The sequence below is a fragment of the Lathyrus oleraceus genome, unplaced genomic scaffold (genome assembly GCF_024323335.1).
Source record: "Lathyrus oleraceus cultivar Zhongwan6 unplaced genomic scaffold, CAAS_Psat_ZW6_1.0 chrUn0487, whole genome shotgun sequence".
Classification (NCBI taxonomy): domain Eukaryota; kingdom Viridiplantae; phylum Streptophyta; class Magnoliopsida; order Fabales; family Fabaceae; genus Lathyrus; species Lathyrus oleraceus.
The window spans coordinates 31285-55689 of record NW_026112878.1 but is presented as its reverse complement, the minus strand read 5'-3'; the positions used below and the strand labels follow the sequence as shown (position 1 = coordinate 55689).

Here is a 24405-nt window from a genome sequence, read left to right as displayed (position 1 = left end):
TCATTTTTGTCACATGAAATGCCTATATGTGAAGGGAAGATAGTTTAAATTCTTTTGAAGTTGGAATTTTCTTTAAGATGCTAATGTTGTGTGTTTTCATCAAGGTATATGGAGTGGAACCAGTTGAAAGTGCAGTATTGAGTGGAGGACAGCCGGGTAAAATTCTCTAATAGAACTTCCAATGCTTATGTTTGTATTTTCTCCTCCAACTCCTTTAACTCGTAGTATTTTCTTTCTAGAATTCTTTTGGTATCTTTCGTAAAGTCTAGCTCAACTGGTAGAAGTTGATATTGCTAGGTTGGACGTTATCACTAGGGTTCGAACTCTGATACTCACGGTTGTGTGTGACTTTCTAGTGGTTATTACCACTTCGTATTCAGTGAAAAAAAGGTATCAATCTTAGAGAAGCGTATATCCTTCGTTGCATCTACAAACCAAATGCTATGATTTTTGAATTATGGTTTAATTTTAGAAACATTTATTACTTTTCCTAATCAGCTTGTTGAACTACATACTCAAATTCCATTTGTTATTCGTCTTTTCTTCACTAGGCATTATTCGGTATTTTAATTCCAAACTCTGACATTTGAACGGCGACATACTAACCGGATGTGTTACGTGTCTATATTAAAGGCATGCATCTGATTCAGGGAATTGGTGCTGGCATTGTTCCTGAAGTGCTGGATGTTAATCTACTTGATGAAATTATTCAGGTTACAAGTGAAGAAGCTATAGAAACTGCTAAACAGTTAGCACTAAAAGAAGGTTTGCTGGTATGGCCATGGTTATAAATTTATACCGATTTATCTACTGATATAAGCACTTGTAAGACTGTTTGAGAAAGCTTATGAAAACAGCTTATGATTTGTCCATAAGTTGTTTTCGTCTTATTCTATTTTTATAGGTGAAAATGATGTTTTAGGTTGGGATTTCGTCTGGAGCAGCAGCCGCAGCAGCAATAAAACTGGAAAGAGGCCAGAAAATTCCGGCAAACTCATCGCTGTACGTTTATGCGCCTCTCAATAATTCAAAAAATAATTCTGGAATGATATATTTAGAGTTGTGAAACTATTTGGCATTAAAAAAATACACCTTCAACTTTGTTTCATTAATACTTGATATTTCATGTGCATTGATATGGTGATAAGAGTGTTTCAAGTAACAGACGAATCCACGCGTCGTTTTGGATGGTGCAGGTGGTGTTCCCTAGTTTCGGCGAGCGGTACCTTTCCTCTCAGTTGTTTGAGTCTTATAGACATGAGGCAGAGAAGATGACATTTGATTAGAGGAAACTGTTCTGATAATAGAAACAAAACAAAAAAAGATGCTTAAATGCAAGGTATCTTGAAAAAGGAATGTGCTCCCTCTTTGTATTGACTCTTGGAATGAAGTAAGAATCTTTAAGAATATCCATTTCAGAATTCCCTTTGGCCTCTTTGTAGTTTTTTAATCACCAGTCTGTGTTTCTATCTGTGAAGCAAGGACACTAACATAGACACCACAAACGATACAATACTGATATGTAGATGATAATTTAAAAAATTTAATAAATTGAATGTAATCTCAAGTGGCAGTGTCGTGTCGGTGTTGGTGTCTGATACTAACACAGACTCGGACACACCTTTTTACAGAGGTGTTAGTGCCTAATTTCTCTGCACTATTACTCTGCTCCTCTCATTAACATTTTTTCTATGACTGTAAAATCACTGCTTTTTCATGTGTATCTTTTTTGTGCGTGCTTATTTTATATTGGTTGGTTAGTCTTTTGATCGCATGCTTATTGGTTGCGTTTCAAGAGGATTTGTTGAGTAGCTTTGTGTTCTTTTACTTATCATGATTTCTACATTATGAATGATACTAGTTTTTTGAATGAAGGAATTGTTGTTGAACTCTTGTATAGAGCCTATGAAGCACGAACACACCGAAAACTACTCCGACACTTATACGACGACACTGAAAATAATTTTAAAAAATGAATAAATTAGATGTGTGATGGTCGAGGTGTCCGACACGGACGGACACACATTTTTTCACAGGTGTCCATAACTAGAGTAACGGACACACTTTTTTTCACAGGTGTCCATAACTAGAGTAACGGACACACTTTTTTTCACAGGTGATGATTGAAGAGGCCAAAGGTGATGAAAGTTTGATGGTTGACCCTCCCGAACTAAAGCGATATGAGGCATGGTTGATGGCTCGACAGAAGCCATCGGGAAATTTTACATCTGAGGCAACAAACTTAGTAGCATCTAAGATTGTAAGTAATAAAAGATTTATTGATAATTTAAATTTCATTCATAACTTAGTAATCATTTTACATCATTTTTATATGTAAATTATTGTTTTAACATGTAGTTGTTTAATTTATTATATGTTTGAACTTGCAGATATTCACAGACACCTCATCATATGAAAAAGAGTCAATTGATCACATCCGACAACTTTGGGCTCAATTCTTTTTGCAAAAGGTTGAAGAGCAAGAGAACCAGGAAAGAAAGATTTAATGACAAAACAGAAGCGATTAAAAAAAAACTTATATATAGATATATTTTTGTTCCATGAATGATTTATTGGTACAAGTTACATGAACAAAGTGGTTGAATTTTTTTCTTACATGAATACAATTTTGTTGATGTATGACTTGGTGCAAGATTCTAAAGATTAGAGAAATGTTTGTTTTGGTTATTTTTGTTTTTATTGAATATCCAGGAATATATAAAAATATTTGGTTTAATGAAATTTCAAATAAAATATTTTAAAAAAATTGAGATATTTTACACCCTTCATACACAAAATAGGGTGTAAATGTGTTAAAATTAAATGTAATTATAAGATATTTTACATTTGATATATCAAAAATAGGGTGTAAATATTTGTCATTTTACACCCGTTTGAATTATAATAGGGTGTAAATTCGTTTAACTTCAATGTATGTAGGTGACAATTTACACCCCTTTTATATTAAATAGGGTGTAAATGTCCTAAAATTCAATGTATATATCTACCAATTACACCTTTTTTTATCTAAAACAGGGTGTAATAGGTGACAATTTACACCCGTTTTATATTAAATAGGGTGTAAATGTCTTAAAATTTAATGTATATATCTACCAATTACACCCTTTTTTTAAATCTAAAATAGGGTGTAATATATTCTCTTTTTACACCCGTTTTAAAACGGGTGTAAATTCTTCATACATATCTCACCCTTTGAATTTACACCCTATCATAACGGGTGTAATATGTATAAAAAACGGGTGTAAAATCTTCTTTCTGCACTAGTGTCAACTGTTGTAATACGTTTTTCTAAAATTAATATGTTTCGCTATAATTGATCTTTTTAACCATAGTGGAATGTATTTCTTTAAAATTAAAACATAACATGTTTAGTTTATTTCATTCATAAAACAAGTGCCCTAGCAAATGAACACAGAAGAAAATGACCGCGAATGAACAGGCGAAAGTAAGTCCAAACTCCAAACTTCATCACCCACTACAACATTTTTAGCTTTAGGCCATGGAAGAATAGGCAACGACTTAAAAAGCGTTGCCTAAAGGGTAATAAACTGCGTTTTTTTACACATGGATAAATTTCTAGATTTTTGGTGAAAACCGTTGTGTATACCCTTTAAGCTACGGTGTTGAAAGTGTTGGCATATTAAAACCGTCGCTTATTTACTTTGAACCATGGTTTTGAAGGTGTGGTCATTTTTTATCTTAAAGGCAGTCTAATATTAAAGATGACAGTTTTGATAAAAAAACTTGTGAATTTAAAATAAAAAACTTAAAAGTTTTTCCATTTCGGGATTCAAACTAGTGTACATTAATTACCTATACAAACTTATATGTTGATGAATATATATACATATATATATATATATATATATATATATATATATATATATATACACATATATATATATATATATATATATATATATATATATATATATATTATTTTTATTTTTTTTTGAATCAATGTTCATGAAATATTTTCACTCTCACATACACATAACTTTTATTTTGTTACAATACATTTATTGTTATTTATCATTAAAGCAAAAAAATTTACACGGTTAAACATTCCAATTATTCATGTTCAAAACTTTAAATGTGTTTATAATAAATCAAATATATTTAAAAATGTAACGTTCGTGATTAACTAAATGTATGAAAAAAATGAATTTTTTAATATTAAAAAATTTATGAAATAAAAATTATATTACAAATTTATTCTAAAATAGATAAGAATTGTAAAAGAAAAAAAAATTGACAATAATATTTATAATCTCTTTAAAATTGATAAAAATTATAGTTAAATAAAAATTTGTTGTAAATTTGATAAGTTTTCTCAATAATATTTATAATAACTTTTATATGGTCATAAATATAAAAAATTGTACAAAATAAAATAAAATTAGAAATTTAAGATTTTGTGCAATTGAATGGGATATCTTTCAAATCTTTTTACAAGGAAAAAATAAAAAATAAAAATTTACTAAAATTAAAGTTATATTCAGTACAAAATATTTTTTTTACAATGTGAAGATTTCTCTTACTAATAGGAAGATGTTTTAGAAAAATTAGAAAATATTTGTTATAATGTAAAAAAAAAAAAATTTACTTTTGACTGATATGATTTTTTTTTACAATATAAAAAACCATTCTTTTTATTTAATACTTTAAAAAATAATTCACACAAAGAGATAAATATAAGAGAGCAAAAATCATGTTTAAACAAATACAAAATGAGAAAAAAGATAAATATAATGTAAATTTTTTTACACTGTTATAGCATCACCATTAAACTCATACAAAATATCTCACAAATAATAAAATGATATGATTTGATTTGATCATGTGTAAAAATTATTATATTTTATTTAATATAATTAAAAATTACTTTTAGTAAAAAATTTATAACAGTATAAAGTATTGTGTTCATATTTTTTTTTCAAACAAAAATATCTCTCTTCAAAGCCCAAAACAGTGTCTTGTGTCCTCTTCTCATCCAAACCCTAAATTCTAAATTGTTTCTTCTCACATCCAAATCCTAAATTCCAAATTGTTTCTTCTCACATGCAACAAGGAAGATTAAGTTAATCAAAGGGTCAATCCTCTCTGTTTTCGTCTTTCATATATTTCAAAAGAGGGTCGATTTCTCATAAGCTGCAAGAAAGTCAAAAAAGCAAACGAAATCGTTATGTTGTTGTCTCTGTCTCTTGCCATCTAAGATCTATAAGGGTTTATGCACTATCATGGTCAGTCTATTGAAGGTTAGATTCCTCCATCTTCAATCAATAGTATTTTTCTTTTTCAATCTATTTTTTTAAGCTTTAGATTTTAATTGTTTGGTCGTGAATCATTCCCTATTTTAAAGAAATCACCCGACAAAGTCTTGAAGCACAAGATAACCCTACCTCAATTAGTCTAAGTGAAAAATTTGTAACACATAAGAGTATTTTTGTAAAAGTGCATGGTTAAATCGCACATACACGAAAAAAATCTTAAACTGATTTTTCTCAAGAAAATATTTTCAAAAATATCTTGAAGTCATGCCAGATGAGTTGAAAGCAGCCTGAAAGCTCCGGGAAAATCTTTATCTTTGCCATTCAATTGACTCATTATCCAAATCGTTTGGGAGAGTTCAAAAATTCACCCTAAACGAATAAAACAACATCTTAATGATGGGTAATAACTAGGTATATCTTCTTACCATTTATAACTCAACAATCGATTATTTCTTAGGCCATCAATCGATTATAACATGTTTCTAATCGATTGGCAAGTCATAAAATGTCTTTAAAGATATTTCCTTTTTGAGCCAACCTCTAGCATATAATAGTGGTCTCTTCCCTCATTTCAAATCATCCAGAACCAAGTTTCACTTCATACCTCTCTCTCTCTCTCTCTCTCTCTCTCTCTCTCTCTCTCTCTCTCTCTCTCTCTCTCTCTCTCTCTCTCTCTCTCTCTCTCTCTCTCTCTCTCTCTCTCTCTCTCTCTCTCTCTCTCTCTCTCTCTCTCTCTCTCTCTCTCTCTTTTCTGCATAAAAGATATATATATATATATATATATATATATATATATATATATATATATATATATATATATATATATATATATATATATATATATATATATATATATATATATATATATATATATATATATATATATATATATATATATATATATATATATATATATATAAACTTTTCTTTTACTTTGTCTCACTAAGGTTTTAGTCAAAGTGCTTTTCGAGAAAGTCCTTTTTGCAAGTGAGAAGTTGTAATTGTGGAAGGGTAGATTTGTAAGTTCACCAAGGAACTTTTTTTATATCTTGGTTAAATATTTTATTCTATTAGGGATTGTTTGTTTGTGTTAGAAGATAAACCCATAAAAAGCTTTGATTTGGGGATTGTGTGATTAAACCCCTGTTTAGGTTTGAAAGCTCAGCTTTTGATAAAAGCTTTCATACGTTCTTGGTTAGCCCATGGTAAAATCAAGTGTAGGTTAAAGCTTAGCCAGGTATTAAAAACTTAGTTCGGTTTGAGATACACCATAGAATTATCCTAGTTTGGCCTAAACCACTTAGCCTACTCCAGTTTCCAAGAGTTTTTCCCTCATATTTTCACTAAAACAAACTTGAACTTTTTATACGAGCAACCCAAACAATCTTTCACAATAATTGGAACTTTTGCACATGATCAACTGAAAAATATTTTAGCAACAAACATAACTTTTACACATACTCAACTCAATAACCTCACCCAAACATTTTATATGTTTATATTGCAACATTCAAATCTATGACAAAGATATTGCAACAGAACTATACTCTTGAATAAATACTTCCAGCATACCACCAATACAATAACTCTCAAATGTAACTTTTCACTCTCTTGACACTAATTCATCTCTAATGAAAAAGAAATTAAAAAAAAAATAAAGAGAAAGAATAATAGAACAAGGTTTCTATTCATAAAACTGATATATTTTGAAACGGGGAGAAACCTCCTAAATATAGAAATATTTTGGCTAAAAAAGGAAAAAAAAAATCCATGGGCCATTTTAATGAGTTCATCGATTAAATTCATGCAGTAATCAATTAACTAAGCTTAAAGAGGAAAATTTTAAATTCTATGTCACTTAATCAATTATCAATCTCCTTAATCGATTAATAGGCGTAACACATTGTTCAATGGATTGTTAGATCCTCTTAATTGATTGATCAAGTGTATTTTACCTTCCTAATTGGTTAAGCAAGCTTATAATCAATTAAGTGCTTGCTCGGATAAGTTTTGAGAAGATTTTATCAAAAGATAAGAGGTTTGAAAATATTATGTGTATGATATTGTTTTAGTACCTCAAGACTTACTCTTGTTCCTTTTATAATTAAACTGATTAGAACAAGCAAAATCCTAAGTACAAGATGAGACGAGCTTTTACAGCTTCACATCTTCAAATCTTCAAACTTCAAAATAATAACTTCAATTATTCAAGTCTCTTTGCTTGATTCAACAATGTTTAACACTTTTAACACAAATTTGATATCTTTGATGGACGAGGTAATAATTTTAAAATCCATCATGATCAAATTTTTTTGACAGATAACATCAACATTTGGCAGCCGTCATCATCAAAACCACACCATTAATATTACATGCACATTATATAACTACATGCCTGTCATGTCAACTTGCCCATAAGAGAAAAAAGGCTCAAATAAAATGATACATATGTTTTCTTCTCCTCACATTCTTCTTCCAAGTATGATAACACAAAAAAAAAGCTCCATTAAATTATACTCCAGCTTGAAGAACTTCTAGGAGTAAGTTGTACCACGTACCACCATCATAAAGAGACATCGTGCCACAATTTAACAAAATATCGCAGTTAATTCATCTCATTTTAAATATATTTTAAATAAATTTCATAAATAAATAAAAATACATGCCTGCTGTTCAACTTAGTTATATCTTTTTCTTTTTTTTTCTCTCTCCCAAAAATATTATAAACACATTTTTTATTTCTAAATTTGAATCAATATTATAAATAAAAGTAACTAATTTTGATTTATTTAATACTATTATTTTTAATATGCCTTTTATTAAATTAAAAAGTTATAATAAAAGTAGTTGAATGAGCTTTTCGAAAAACATATTGTGTAAACTTTTTATCCAATTTTACCGTTTATTTAAATTCTCTTAATTATTTTTATCATTCTTTTTCTAATCAAATAGTCAAATTTAATTTCTAATTCAAATATGTATGAACTAAAATTCTAAATTCAATTTTATGATATTGTTTCTACACTAAATATCATTCAATTTAAAATTTAAATAAAATAAAACAAACTGTTAAATGATAAAATTTTCTATAAAATTTGAAATTATTTTGTTTGGAGGTCACCGTCTTTGTCAATAATACAAATTTTAAAATATAAAAGAAAAAATAGGTTAAGGTTTTAATTAAAACACATAATTCTAGTTAAAATTAAAGTAATAAAAAAATATTAAATGACTACACTTATTAACTTAAAAATATAAATAATCAAATAACATAAATTCAACTTATCTAACATGTTCTATCCTCACCATGCTCACCATGCATTAGAAAATGCATTAGAAAGAAATATAAAAACATTTTCAATTAAGAAAAAAAAACTTACTTCCCAATAAATATTAAAAATAACATATCAAAGCAAACCAACTTATATTATGATGGAACAATTAGAGTTTTTAAGAAGAACGAAGAAGGAAAGAGAAAAGAAAGAGAGATAAACTATTTCGTAAAAAAGGAATTTATTTAAGTAAAATTGATGTGCATTGATTTACAATGTCATATGTATATATAGGCAATAAAACATACAATGTACAACCTGCAGTATTCGAATATGTCGAATACTTGCTTACAAACTTTGAAAATTACATGATTTATTCATACAACCATGTCTAATACATCTTGCCTAAATAATAAATTATTAGCTTCTAATACATCACCTAGTTCATGTTTTTAGGGCTTATCGTCCCAATGCTTCTCTTCAACTCATTAAATATGGTTTTTTTCAGGGATTTGGTGAGTATATCAGCTAGTTGTCATTCTGACTTGCAACGTTCCAGTTTAAGTTTTCTTTTATTTACTTGATCCTTAAGGAAGTGATACCTTCTCTCAATGTGCTTACATCGACATGACACACTGTAGCGGTAAATTCATGACCATTAAGTTATGGATAAACTTAACGTCAATAAAACCAGAGTCGCCACCGCACTTTTATTGTTTCCAAGGGAAAAGGGAAAAGTATGAACAAAATCCAAAAGATAAGAAGTTTTCAAATCAAAACTAATAAAATGCCAGAGATTACAGGTAAGGGGGTTGGTTACACAAAGGACAGGTGTTAGCATCCAAAGTATCCTAGGTACTCCTAGGGAGCCCTTTCTTGTGTGCATGTGTATTTTTGTACAAATGATGTTTGTAATAAATAAAGTTGAAGGATGAGAAAAAAATTCATTAATTATATTTTTGTGTTTGACAAGACCTTCGGACTTGTGCCTACGTACCAACATGAAATGAGGGATCAAAACCTCATAGTTCGTGGTATAAGCATTTCTTTTAACAAAAGTTTTAAGTTTGAAAGAGGCACAAAAGGCCTAAAAAGGTTTGAATGAGTGTTAGTTCTTTTTGTCTTTTTGAAATTTTAAGTCAAGTATAGTTAAGTTCATTTACAAGTTTGATTAAGAAAAAGAGTTTGAAAATGCAATGGCATAAGGCCAAAGTTTCTAATTTGCAATATAGTCTAAGTTTAGAAAACATAAGCAAAGAAGATTTTTAAAAGGAGGGAGAGGTTTTGAAATTAAAGAAGTGGGGAGGAGATGAAGAGATTAATCCTAAGCACAAATTTAAAAGTTAAGAGTTGAAAAGATCTGACCAATGGGCTGCAATCCAATAGACAAGTATGTCATATAGAAACCCAAATTTCCCTTGGAATTTAGAATCAAGCAATATCAATACACAAATAGCAAGGTAAAGAGAAAGACATCAAATAAAGATAGTCACATCCAAGCTTAGCAACTCCATGATCTTCTTCATAATTCTCCATGTATCAGATGACTTCAAAGATATGCATTAGGCACATGTTCAAAATAACAACTTCAATATGATCATGTTGCAGATGAACTCAAATGGATATTCAATATTTGAATCAGATGAAAGTTCGCTTCACAAGCACTTGGTTTCATGAAAGTTGGTATTGGCTAAGTCCTTTGCATATGGAATGTTGTCTAATTCTAAATCCAATGTCTCAGATCAAATCCAACAGTCCACACAAAATGTCTTTTAGAGTTTTTGTTCTTATTATGTACATTAAGGTCAAAAGACCACAAAAAGAAACAAGTATATACAAACACAATATATTCACAAAGTATGGCTCAAGTGAGCAAAGTGAAAATGGTATTAAAGTAAACAAATTGAATGATATGAATAATGGCAAAATGAAATAAGGCTTGAAATTAAAGTGTCTAAAAGTAAATAGCTTGAAATTAAATGTTAGTTGTTAGTTTGATTAGGAGTTAGTATTCTTTTGAGTTTTTGTTTTAAGTCATTCTTTGGAGAACACACAACCCATTATTCACAAGCATGGATCCTTGAACCAAGACATCTTCCAAAGGAAGGAAAAAAGGCCAAGTTTCCACATAATACCATGAAAGAGGGGAGACTTACAATCTCACTTACTAGAATGTTATGTCTTTTTGTGTCACAAATTTAGCGTTATGTTAAGCAATCGTAATTGGACTTATGTAGAAGTCACAACTATTTGAGACCAGGCAATATAAATTTTGGTGTTAATGCATGTTAGAGACATAGTATAATGAACTATGCCCCTAAAACATACCACACACAAAAAGAATATGCAAAAGAGTGGACCTAATCTCATCCATACTTATGTTGACTTTGCAATCAACTAGCCTTAGGATATATAGATATCATAGGTCCATGATATGAATGAATAAAGAAGGGGATTGAGATGAAGAGGGAGGGGAAATAAAATCAGCACAAATTGGTCAAAGGAGTACTTTTACCAAATTAAAATCATTCTTTCATTTTGGGAGATGAAAGGTACATTTCATCAATCCCCTAAATCCAATGATTTTAACTCAACAAAGTCAAATCAACCTTGACCAAGGCCCAACAACATAAGTCAAACTCAACAAGTCAATATCAAATGCTCAACATAATTTATTTTGCAATTAAACAATTAAGATCAATTAAAATATGCATTAAATTAAATTATGGTTTATCAAATTTCTAAAACCTCATCAAAACAGCAAAGAAATGGCCATGAGATTTATCATAGGTCAAACAAGGTCAAAGGACCTTGGAGAAAAAATTTCATAATTTTTGGAAACTTAAAAGTATTTTTAAACAATTAAAAATTTTCACAAAAAAATTAAATCATGAAAAATATTAATAGTGATCCAAAAAATAATTTTTATTCAGAAAATGAAAGAGGAATTTATTTGAAATTTTTTTGGTGAAACTCTCATATTTTTTTGATCAGTATTAAAATTAATATGAATTAATGAAAATAAACCAAATAAAATGAAAATCGGAAAATGAGAAAAAAATGTGGACCACTTGATCTCCCTCTTTAATTGAGGTGGCAGATCAAGTGGCTGCTAGCGCGCATTCCACCATGGTCATGATTCAGCGTGCAACACAAGTGGTAATCCAAACCAACGTGTGAGATTAGATTAATTCAAATGGATCATGTGGCTCTAATGACTGCCAACTCACCACCGGAGCCTGTAAGACCCAATTTTTGACCCTAAGATCCCTCATGGCATCATAGCATTGCATTGCATAAGCCTCAAGGATCATGGGACACCTTGCTTCTTTCCCTGTGGGTGGGATCTTTCCTGAGAGTGATTCTTGATCACCAAGCATGCTTGCATTTGTATATCATTGATTTTCTTCTAATCACTAACCAAAAATGTACAAAAATATGTCATTAACCTTTGTTACTTGCAGCTTAAGCAGTCAACAGGTCAAGGCACGTCAAGTGAATCCTATAGGCAAGAGATGAGGTTTTCCTTAAGATATGGATCATTTGATCATTATATGGAGCTAATATGAGCTATGGTTTCATTTTGAAGCTATACATCAAGTGGCAAAGGCCCAAGTTCATCAGAATATTTTCAGGTCATCTAAGGACCAATACAAGTCAACTGAAAGTCAACTGAAGGCTTTGAGTGTGGGAATTGAATTTCTTCATCCCATTCATGTTCAAACAAGGCTTATTCATCATGTCAAACATCTATATTGAAGAATTTGAAGCCAGTGCGAAAGTTTCCAAAAATGGAAAGTGACCTGTAATTTCAAGTTTCCAAAAATGGCAAGTTTTTGGTTCACATTCAACTTGACTTTCCAATATCAAAGAGGCTTCAAATGAATTTTTGTCTAACATGAAATTTGAAGATCTTTCTCTCCCATTTCCAAAAAGTCCAAGATCATGAGCATCTGATGAATGGTTGAGAAGATATGGCCAAATGATTGCAATGTGCATATGGAGGTTCAACAAGCCATAACTTTTGATCCAAAACTCCAATTTGAGCCATTCTTTTTGCATAATGCTTGTTATGACCTATATTTTCCAAATTCAACATTACATTGCATGAAATTTATTCACATGATCAAATGTCCATGCATGAACATTTTGGAGGGAAAGTTGGAAATTCAATTTGGTGCATCATACATGATTAATTCCAATCCAATTATGTGCATAAGATGATTTTAAGTGAAAATACACCTCCATAGGGTACTGTTCACGTGTACAATTTGCCATGCACCTCACACTTACCAATTTTGGTCATACACCTCATTTTCACTAATCCTAATTAACTCATGCCTAATTTTGATTTGGATGGGATTAAGAGACAATATATAAATCAAATCATAACAGAATTCTGGGGTTTTTACACAGATTCTAGATCTAGATCCAAATTCCCTCCAAAATTTCTCTCAATCCAAATTTGAAAATTCTTCACATAACACCTGAATTTTATTGCATATTCGTGTTCTTTGATCATCATTGAGTGCAGATCAAGCTGTGGATTGAAGGTTTTGGTGAAGAATCAAGCAAATCGTGCATGAACACATGAACACGGAGCTTTGAGTTTCAGCTAGATCCAGACCAATTGAAGCATCAAATCATGTACCAGACTTCATAGCAAGGTCGAGGAAGGAAATCTGGAGCTGGAGAGCACTTGAATCCATTGAATCAGTTCACTGTTCTTCAGGTTGGTCAAAATTCGAATCTCTTAATTCTTCAAATCATTGCCATGTTTAGATAGATCTCCTCATGCTGAGGATTCTGATGGTTATAGATTTAGATTTGGTTGAGATTTGGTGGAGATATGTTAGTTTTAAGTTTTGAATATGAAAGATGTTTCATTCGATTCATGAAATGTGTGATGTTTTAGACTTAGTTGACGATAGATCCATGTTCTACACCGCATGAGCTTTCGATTGATGTATGCTACGCATGTTTCTGGAAAATTTTTGATGTTGTTCATCGTCTCCGCCACGGTTTGGCCGGAGAAGACGACCAGAATCACTATTTTGGCCGTCTGTTATAAATGCTAGGGTTTGTCTTGTCATCTGCTTGCATGGCTCCTTCGTGGCGAATCCATTGGTTGTTGTTCTGTTGACTGATCCCATGCGTCCTTGACCTTGTTGACTGTGACGCCACTTCAATTAATGAAGTGCTGCGTTTTGATCCAAACGCATCCCATACACCATTCGATTCCTGGCTGTGGCATTTATGATTTTATTTTCTTTTCCAGCTCATTTTCACATGAACCTGGTTCGATTCCAGCTGACAACATATTTTCAAATTAACCAATCCAATTTCATTTCCCTCCAATTATCATGTGCTTTCTTCATTTTTATTTCAATATTTCCATCCAACTTCAAAAAATCATAACAATTAGAAAATTAATCCAAATCAATCCAAATTTTTTGCTACATGTTGTAGCACCTCAAATTTGCACCTACATTTTGTACATACATTTTCATCATTAGTTCATTAACATAATATAGTCCACTGCATAACATTGCATTGTCCATTTGCCCAAGTGCAAGTTCAGTTGACAAGTTAGGTCAAACTGGTCAGGAGATCGGTCAGTCAAGCAAGCAAGTGTGTTTTTCATTGAGCCAAGGCCCTAGGGTTGGTCCAACATGTTCACATGACTTGGGGATCCATTTGAAGTGTTTAGGTCAAGGGTTGGATGTTCAGAAGTCATCAGTCAATGCACAGTCAGTCAGAAACCCTAAAAAGTCAAACTTGGTCAATTGGGCCTGATTTTATGGTTTTGATGGATGGATTTGGTTTGAGAGAGCTTATTCATGTCCAAATAGGCCTCATATATCATGAAAAACATCATCATTGAAGAATTTGAAGCCAAATCAGAAATTTCCAAAAATAGAAACTGGACCTGTAATTGAAACTTGCCAAAAATGGAAACTTCTTGATCCCAAACTTACATCATGATACAATCTTCAAATGAATTTTTGCCCAACATGAAAGTTGAAGATCTTATTCTCCCATTTCCAAAAAGTCCAAGAACTCTCAATTCCCATGTATGGTTGGCAAGATATGATCAATTCATTTTCAAACATTTGTGAACTTCAAAAGGCCATATCTCTCAAACCATTTGGCCAAATTGGGTGGGGTTTTTTCCTACAAGTCACATTTGATCCCCTCTTTCAAAAAATGTCATCATCATGCACCAAAACCTTATGGATCAAAATGGCATTTTTTCACTTACATGAATTATTTTTAAGTAAAGTGAAATTGTGAACTTTTGATTTATTCATTTCCAAACACTTTTGCCATTCAAATATGATCTGAAATGTTGTTTATGACTTGTGGAAGGCCCAAATTCGTGACCTTTGCCATCACACCTCACCATGTGAACCAAAATGGCCAATTAGCAATTTGCTCATTAAAACTAATTGTGCTTAGCACTTCATTAAGAGAACCTAAAACAGCAAATATAAACTCATTTTTCTGATCATTTGCAACCCTAGCAGCCACAATCCCAGAACAGAAAATCACTTCTCTCTAAAACATCCATTTTGCACTTTGGAAATTTTCTGCTCAAACTTTTAAAGAAGCACGAATTTGCTTGCTTGCTTCATCATCCAACATCTTCTTGGAAGCCATTTGGAGCTTTGTTTCTCAACTGTAACACCATTTCCATAGCTGCATTAACAACCATCCTTCCATGGCAGAGTCGATTTGGAGTTCCTTCAAGCATTTTTGAGCTAAAGTGACTTGTTCATTCATCATTGCAAGCTGAAAGAAGCACCTATTTCAAGCCAAAACATCCAAATCAACACTGTTTCAGCTTTGTCTTCAAGAACAAGTAAGTTTTCGAGTCTCTCATTTCTCTAAACTATGCCATGCTTCTTATAGATCTTTGTTTGCTGATTGTTTTGCACTTTGAATCGTGCTGAATGGTTAAGTATGCTGAAAGTTACATGGATCTGAAGTTTGATAGTTGAATATGTTCTTGTTTGGTTCATGATGTTTAGTTCAAATTATTGAAAACCAAGCCTGGATTTGGATTATGTGTTGTTTGCTGAGTTGATTAGTATGTTTGTTTCCCATTTCTGGGAAATTTGTTCATCATCGTGCTTGAATGTGAACTGTAGCATGAAACCCTAGAAATTTTCGAATCCAGAATCCATTTGATCTTCTGCATCGCGTTTGGTTGCTGTTGTTTGTGTTATTTGCATGAAATGTTACTGTGCTATTGCCATGCACCTGTCCCAGCGTGCCACCTCTCCACATGCTGCGCACCGTTTCACTTAAAAGCCTCCAGAATTACCATAATGCCATCCGGTCTTTATTTAATTCAATTAAAATCATTTCATTTCAATTTTTATTTCACTTTGTTACACAATCTAAAAAAAAATCATAACTCATTCATATTAAATCCAAAATTCATGGGACTTGTTGCATTGTGTTCATATGGATCCCTAGTTTTTTATCATGATTTTTGCTGTTTTTTTGGATGAGTAGATTTTAAATGGCATTAGGGTTTTGTTCATGTGCCCAATTTTTGTACATCTTGCCAAATCCTTTGTGAAATTGTGATGCATTATCCTATGGCCCTGAAATTTTTTGTGCTCAAACTAGACTCATTCATGTTTATTTTGATGTAAAGATCATGAATTTATCTTATCTGGATTGTGAGTTGTGAATTTTTGAAGTAGGGTGTGACAATTTGTGTCACACCATTGATGTGCAACTTGTTGATTTTTATAGCCATGTCTATTGACCTCCAAATGGATTGATTTTTTGTATGATTGAGCTTGAACATGTCTAGTTTGCATATGATTATTTGTGGATTTGTTTATGGCATTTTCCATTTGTTTGAGATTTTCTCCCCTGTTTGACCAAAATGTTGACCTTATATGATACATGTGCCCATTTGTTTTGTGAAATGCTCATACTTTATTAGATGGACATGAAATTTTACATGAGATTACTAGACATCTTAAGCTTTGCCATGGTTTTAGTCCCATTCATTTATCATATGCCATCTCTGATTTATGATTTTTCTAAGTTGATGCATGTTTGGTTGACTTCTTTAAGCATGTTCAAAATTGCTTTGACTTTCTGATTTTCATTGACTGCCTTACACTTGTCCAAATGAGATGAAATTTGACATGCTTACCATGCTATGTGTTAGGATTGATCATGATTTCTTTGGTGATTTTTTGGAAATGTTTGAGCTTGCTTTTGATTCAAGTCTTGCTGTTGACTTCTATGAGCTTCTAAATGCCATGTTTTGACCTAATTTATTCATGAAATGATAATGATGATTGATATGAATGTGGACCCAATTGGTTTTGTTTCTTGATTGTTTGAACATGATTTTGGATACTTGCCCTTTGCTGTTTTAACTTTCTCATTCACTTTTGACCCTAGGCTTGCCCTAGTGGTCCTGTTACTCACATTTGAGTTCATGTTTTCAGGTTGACCAACAAATGGCCAATGAGACCAATTCTTTTTGATTGAACTTGCTTGTTTATCATGACTAACATGTTATTTTTTGTAGGTTGCTTGGCTCACATGCCTTGAGCCTTGTGCCTTGCACATTCACTTGCTTATGATTAACTGTTGATGTCTGTTTCCTTTTGCTTTGTTTTGAAGTTGTATACTAATGTCTGCTTGACTATTTCAGGTGCTTTTAGTTGCTCAGTTCCTTGTGAACTTTTGCTTTGCTTTGCTTGTATAAGCAATTTGCATTGAGGTATACTTCTAAATCTTCATGTAGTCTGGAAGACCTGGCCTGTTACTTGGCCAGGCAACTGTCTGAAGTCCTCCTTAAGAGGCAATGTTTGTGACTGTTTACATTTGTCCTTGTATAGAGTCAAAGACCTCCTAAGTGAAGAGGCAATTGGCAGAACCCAAGGGATATGCAACCTATCCCCTGCTATTCTGTGTGTCATCTGTTTTGCTCACACCACTGTGTTGATGCATTGCAGATACAAACCCAAGATCTTGTACAATTGTACAGTTGAGTCAGTTTTAAATGTGTAGAAGGGTTCCCACTTTCTGAACCCACACATTCTTGTCTTAAGCTCTCCCAGGCCAGGGATAAGAGCTGTGAAGTCCTATCTTCACTCATCTTTCATCTGCTTCACCTTAGCCCCTCAATGGCAAGGTTAAGAGCTAACATTACCCAGTTCCAGTGGTTTGTTTGTTGAGGTTGATATGACCCCTCGACTAAAACCTAACCTTGATTGAGCCCATTGTTTGCATATAGTGTGTGCCACTTGTGCTTGTGTGTTTGTGTGACTTGCTTCCTGTGCAAGTTAGGTTTAGTTTAGCTTGCTTCCTGTGCAAGTTAGGTTTAGTTTGGCTTGCTTCCTGTGCAAGTCAGGGTTATGATAGGCTTGCTTCCTGTGCAAGTTAGCTAGAAACCTTAACTTAGGGATGATTTGCATGATAACATCTAGGCTCGAGTCGTAGTCTCCCTAGTTGTGTCTCCCTCTGTTATCTGGTTAGGCTAGTCTTTCTCCCCTCTGTAGGGGAACTACATCGCCCTGATCCTCGTTCCAGACGAGGTATGTAGGTAGGAGACCGTGCGAGGTCTCTCCGGGCGCCTTTTTTCTTTTTGTGTGTGTTGTTTGACGATTGCTAGGCTCGAGTTCCCGACTCCTTAGCAATTTGTTGTCTGTTTGTTCTTGTTGTGTGCTTGGAAGCCGGTATAAGTCCATCGAGTGGCATCTGGGTTCCAGTGTGCGTGTGTTGGTTTGGATGCTGATGTAAGTCCAGTGATTGGCATTCGGGCTCCACGTTTGCCTTTGCCTGTTTTTGTGTGCGTGTCAGCCGAGCTACGAATGCTCTGATTCTCCTTCGTCCAAAGGAGATACGTATGCATAGGATGCGACATCCTAGCGAGCATGTGTTGTAACACCCCGATAATAATATGATTATTATTTAAATTAAGTTAATAATAGATTTATTAATTTAATTAGATAATTGGATTATAATTATTATTATTATTATTATGGGATTATTGAATTATTATTATTGTTGGAATAATAATATAATTTGGAAAATATATAAGTTGGAAGTTAGAAAAATCCCATTTTTGGTAAAAAGTTATTTTTCACGTGAAAAGGGAAAAGAGGCAGAAAGGGCAAAAAGCAAAAGAACGAAGGTTGAAGGAAGGGAAAGCTTGGAGCTCAGAGACTGCCGGATTTACTCAGGTAAGGGGGGTTTATCATCGATTAATGGGTATTATGGGATAATATGTGATGGGTAGTAAGAAACCATGGATTTTGACTCTGATTTGAATGATGCATGCTGAAATTGTGAAATATTTGATGAACGAAATTGGATGATAATTGACGAAAACTCGTAGGAATTAGAGGTAGTAAGGTTAGCAATTTGGGAAGCCGAATGTGTATGATCTGTAATTGATAAAACGAACGAACATGTATGAAAATTGGACTGTAGAAGGTTGGAATTGGATAGATCTCGTAGCAGAGAAAGCCATTGCAGATCTGGAATTTTTGGCTCTGGTCATACGCGTATGGCACTAGGCAATACGCGTATGAGATGGCTGGTACGCGTATGGATGAGGCCTTACGCGTATGAGTGAAAAAGATGATATTTTGAACGTAGATTCGTCTCTGTTGGTACGCGTATGAGGATATGGTACGCGTAGCATACGCGTATGGGCGTGGGCGATACGCGTATGGACATAGGCGATACGCGTATGGGCAGACTTGTGGTTTTTCTGAACTGTTGTTGTGCAGTTTTTGGTTGTTTAGGCTGAGTGATGTAACTTAGCTGATGTATGACGTGGTGGGGATCATTTCCCGTTGTTTTGAGTAGTATAGGTATTAGTAGAGTGTACTAATACTGTGTTTGATTATGCGGCATGATATGATATGCTTGTGTGATAAAATGTGTTGATGATGCTGTGAATGTATCAGTTATGTATACATTTGTGAATAGACCGTTTTATGGCTTAGAGTGTGAGCATACGTCTATTCTTGTGTTGTTGTTGTTGTTGCATTGCTAGGTGATTAGCATGCATATTATGGCCCATTGGGGTGGTAGCTAATTCCCATGGTGAGGAATTAGTGAGTAAATCATTTTGATTGTTGTTGATGTTTGCATGCTAGGTGATTAGCGTGCATAGCATGGCCCATTTGGGGTGGTAGCTAATTCCCATGGTGAGGAATTAGTGAGTGAGTCACTATGTCTCAAATGAGTGGGACTAGTGAGCTTGGTAGCCGTGCCTGGATTTGGACGGTGAGGTTGAACTATATGTTCACAAATAGTCGGTACCGCATGCATGGAGTCTCATTGCATAATATATGTATGGCGTATAATATGAATGGATGTATTCCAATATTATACGTGTAATTGTGTTGGTGTTGAGTATTATGTTGAATTGATGTGCCGTTACTGAATGTATGTTTGGATTAGGGTGATGAAGTGTGTTGAAATTACTTAGCATTACATAATGTTTTATAATGCTTATTATATTGATTGAGGAACTCACCCTTACAACTATTTTTTAGGTAACGAGAAATGAGTTGAGTAGAAGCGAATGCTTGGAGTCTAGTGTAGTCTCCCTAGTGGGTCGTGCTCTGATAGATGTAACATCGGGATGGGATATTTACCTTGTTGAACAATTTACATGTGAATGTTACACGTTTTACATGATTGAGGAGATCTCTATCCGTTGTGTTTTATGCAATTGTTTATGTTTTGAATTAATAAAAGAGCATGACCGTTATATTGTTGAATGGTGTGGTTAAATGTGTGACGCCCTTGAATGGCATAATTACTCTGAATTGTTATATTTTTTATTATTTTAATTAAATAATTGGGGTATTTTAGAAGGGTGTTACATGTGTCGTTTCCCCGGTCCGAACTACTTTGACTCTGATGTCTATGCCTGATAGACTAAGTAGGCCCAGGATGCGGTATCCTGCCGAGTCAGTTTCGATCTTGTTTGTTTTCCTGTGTCTCTTTCAGCCAGTGTGTGTGTGGTGTTTGTTTTAGCAACCTTTTCTTTCTTAGAGCGTGGATCCCGTCGAGTACGACGGACGTGAGGGGTGCTAATACCTTCCCCTTGCGTAACCGACTCCCTTACCCTTTCTCTTTGGTCGCGAGACCATGTCTTTTCCAGGTTTACTCTGAGCGTTTCCTTTCCCTCTTTTGGGATAAATAACGCACGGTGGCGGCTCTGTTGTCCTGTTTTCCCGCCGGTTTTTCGCGTAATGCGACAGCTGGCGACTCTGCTGGGGATTGCGGATGTAGACCTGTGCTGGTCCATCTTCCCTAAGCGAGTCTTTCCTAGCGTTCTAGGATTAGTTTAGGTTGTTTGTTTGCTTTATCTATTGCATTTATTATTCTGACTGTGTATATATTTGCATAAATATTTGCATGCATCATACTATCATGTTGCCGTCCTCTGTGCAGGTGGTTCCTCTGTTTGGGGTGGGTGTTCTGAGTGAGGCCCAATACCCAGGCCTGAGTACACACCTAGGATTAGCGTGGTCTCATGTCTCTTCACATGTTGTACGACATGATGCGGAGACATGTCACCACAACCGGACGAGGTTCATTTGAGAGAGTCTTGCCGGGTGGAGTTATTCCGCTTAGGTTGGATTATCTCTTTTGGGCTATTGACTCTGGTGACCGATCATTTCCCGGATCTTTGGTTTAGACGATCTCAGGAGAGCTACAATGGCACACCCGAAAGGGCAAACCCATTGAGTATCTCTGCCCGATTGTCGAGACTATTATCCGCCTTAGGATGACCTGATTAGAATTTACCTGTGAGGGGAGGGTGATTCTTACAGAGGTATGTTCAGATGGTGACTCAGATGGTGATTTTTTTGTTCCGCGGATCAGAGTCATATTTATAAGTCGGATTTATGGTCATTTATTGCCGAGACGCCGGAGTGCTGTCCGAGTTATCAGTGGGGATCCGTTTATTTCAGGATTCCTCGGGCCGATTCAGAGGTTATGGGTATCTGATCAGAGATTGGTTGGTGGTGATGATGATGGTGTATCTTTCAGTTCCGTTTATTTCGGAACCCTTGAGTCGGATTTATGGTTAATCAGACTTCAGATGGTTGTGATTGGTTCAGAGATCAGGGTTGTGATTCAGAGTAACAGATGATTAGATGGCTTGGAGGATGGCAATGCATTGCATTCATTCATCTGCATCATTCTCATTTTGCATTCATCTGCATCGAACCTATGTCTAGCCATATGGGGAGTATTATTGATTGAGAATCTGGTTGAGAGACATCTGAATGTCAAAATGTTATTGGTGAAATATTATCTGTCTCGATGAAACCAGAATCAAAGGACATAATCTTCCTCATATGGACAGACGTTGCATTCATGCATATTAACCTGTTCGCTGTTTTGCAGGTATCTGTTGCTAACGTGCTTGATTGTTTCAGGAATCATTGCGCGTGCTCGCAGAGTTGTACCTTTGCGCTCAACCCGACCTCACAGATACTTCACGAGGCGCAACACTCCTCGACTGATGGATCTTCCAAACACAGATATCCTCGAGCTAAAAGACAAGATGACTGAGCTGATCAACATCATGCAAGGCTTTGCAGTTGGTCAGAAGGCTCTAGCAGACAAAGTTGAGAAGCTCGAGCGGGCTTCAGCGGCTAACAGTGGTGTAAACTTGGATGGTGTTTCCAACCAGGGGCTGGGTGGTTCTAGAGACAGTGGAAAAAGAGCAACTGTGGGTATGGTAAATGATAATGCTGGTGGTTTTGGCACTGCTACAGGGGGTCAACCTGGTCCGATGGGTCCTAATTTGAAGGATAGTCTGTTTCCTCCATTCTTCGGGGTTGAGGATGACAGAGAGGAAGACAGGGAAGCAGACCAGTTCTCGATGCATAATGAACCTTTTGGTCAGTACAGTGCTCCGCCACAGAACAAAGAGATTCAGCTGCTGGCTGAAAAGATCAGAGCTCTGGAGAGCTATGCCACTCCTGGGGTGGTAAACATGTCAAACATGGGGCTAGTGGAGGGGATTGTGATCCCGCAAAAGTTTAAAGCGTCCGCGTTTGATCGCTATAATGGGAGTTCCTGCCCCGAGACTCATCTGCAGGCTTTTGTCCGCAAGATCTCAGCTTACACCATGGACCAAAAGCTGTGGATGTACTTCTTCCAGGACAGTCTGTCTGGAGGATCTTTGGAATGGTATACCAAGCTGAAATCTTCTGATATCAAGAATTGGCAAGATCTGGGGGACGCATTCTTTAAGCAGTATCAGTTCAATGCTGATATGGCCCCGAGTCGTACCCAGCTGCAGGGTATGTCTCAAAAGAATAACGAAGGGTTTAAAGAATACGCTCAGAGGTGGAAGGAGTTGGCTGCCAGAGTGCAACCTCCATTAGTTGACAGAGAGATGTCTGATCTCTTTATGGGGACTTTGCAGGGGGCGTATGCTGAGAGGATGGTTGGTTGTCCGGTGACCAACTTTTCAGATATAGTTGTGGCTGGGGAGAGAATTGAGAGCTGGTTGAAGCTCGGGAAGATTCAGGGTGTAGCTTCGTCGTCTGGGTCAAAGAAGCCCTTTGGGAATGGACAGAGGAAGAAGGAGGGTGATACCAGTGCAGTATACACACAAAGAGGACCCAGTAGGGATCGTTACTTCCAGCATACTGCTGCGGTAACCATTCCTGCTGAGCATCAGCCTGCACAGCAACAACAACAACAACAACCTCAACAGCAAAGACAACCATTTCAGCAGAGGCCTCAGAGGGCTGGTTATCAGGTGTGGGGGAGAGCAGTTGATAGGCAGTTTGACAGGCCGCCTGTGACTTATTCGTTCCTGTTCAAAAAGCTGATGGATCTGGGGTTGGTACAGACAAGGACTCTGGCACCTTTGAGACCTGATCAAAGGCCAGCCAGCTATGATGAAAATGCAAAGTGTGAATTCCATTCGGGTGCTCCTGGACATAATATAGAGAACTGTACAGCTTTTAAGCACACAGTTCAAGACTTGGTGGATTCGAAAGCTATCAACTTTGCACCATCTCCCAACGTGAATGCTAATCCCATGCCCGTGCATGGTCAAAGGGGGGTGAATGCTATCTCTGAGGAGGGCAGAGTTGGGTTGTCAAGTGTTAATCAGTTGAAGACTCCTCTGGCTGAGGTCAAGAGGCAGTTGTTGAAGAATGGGGTTTATCCAGGCTGTGATGAGCAATGTGCTGAGTGCGTTGGTGCCCCTGATGGGTGTGAACTCTTAAGGAAGACTGTCCAGAGTTTGATGGACGATGGGAGTATTTTGATTGAGAAGGTTGATATGGGAAAAGAAGAGGTCTCCACCATAACAATTTATTTTGACCCGGTAGATTTGTCTACCCTGGCGGAGGCGGCTCCAGTTACCATCACGGTACCTGGACCCATTCCGTATGACAAAGAGGATGCTGTACCATGGCATTATGGTGGAGAGGTATACTGCAATGGTGAGAGGGTAGAGGATCAGACTGCGGATGAAACCACCGTTTCGAAGGTGGATAATGCCGGTCCTAGCGGTTTCACTCGCAGTGGCAGACTGTTTGCTCCGGATGCCTTAAGGAGAGAAGAAGGAGAAAAAGAGAAAAAAGAAAAGGTCGAGGCTTTAGCCAGGGCAAAAGGGAAAGCAGTGGTGAGTGATAGTACTCCAGTGGTGACACCGGCGCCGCTTGGGTCGGAAGAAAAACTTGATGATGATGCAGAGGAATTCTTGAGAATCATCAAGAAGTCTGAGTACAAATTGGTTGACCATCTGCAGCAGACTCCTTCCAAAATATCCATTTTGTCCTTGCTGTTAAGCTCTGAGG

The 24405-nt window shown here is 35.2% G+C and overlaps 1 pseudogene; it reads left to right on the top strand.

Moving 5' to 3' along the window:
- The first annotated feature begins 32 nt into the window (after positions 1-32).
- LOC127114277 (cysteine synthase-like) lies at positions 33-1421 on the top strand (annotated as a pseudogene).
- Positions 1422-24405: the final 22984 nt, after the last annotated feature.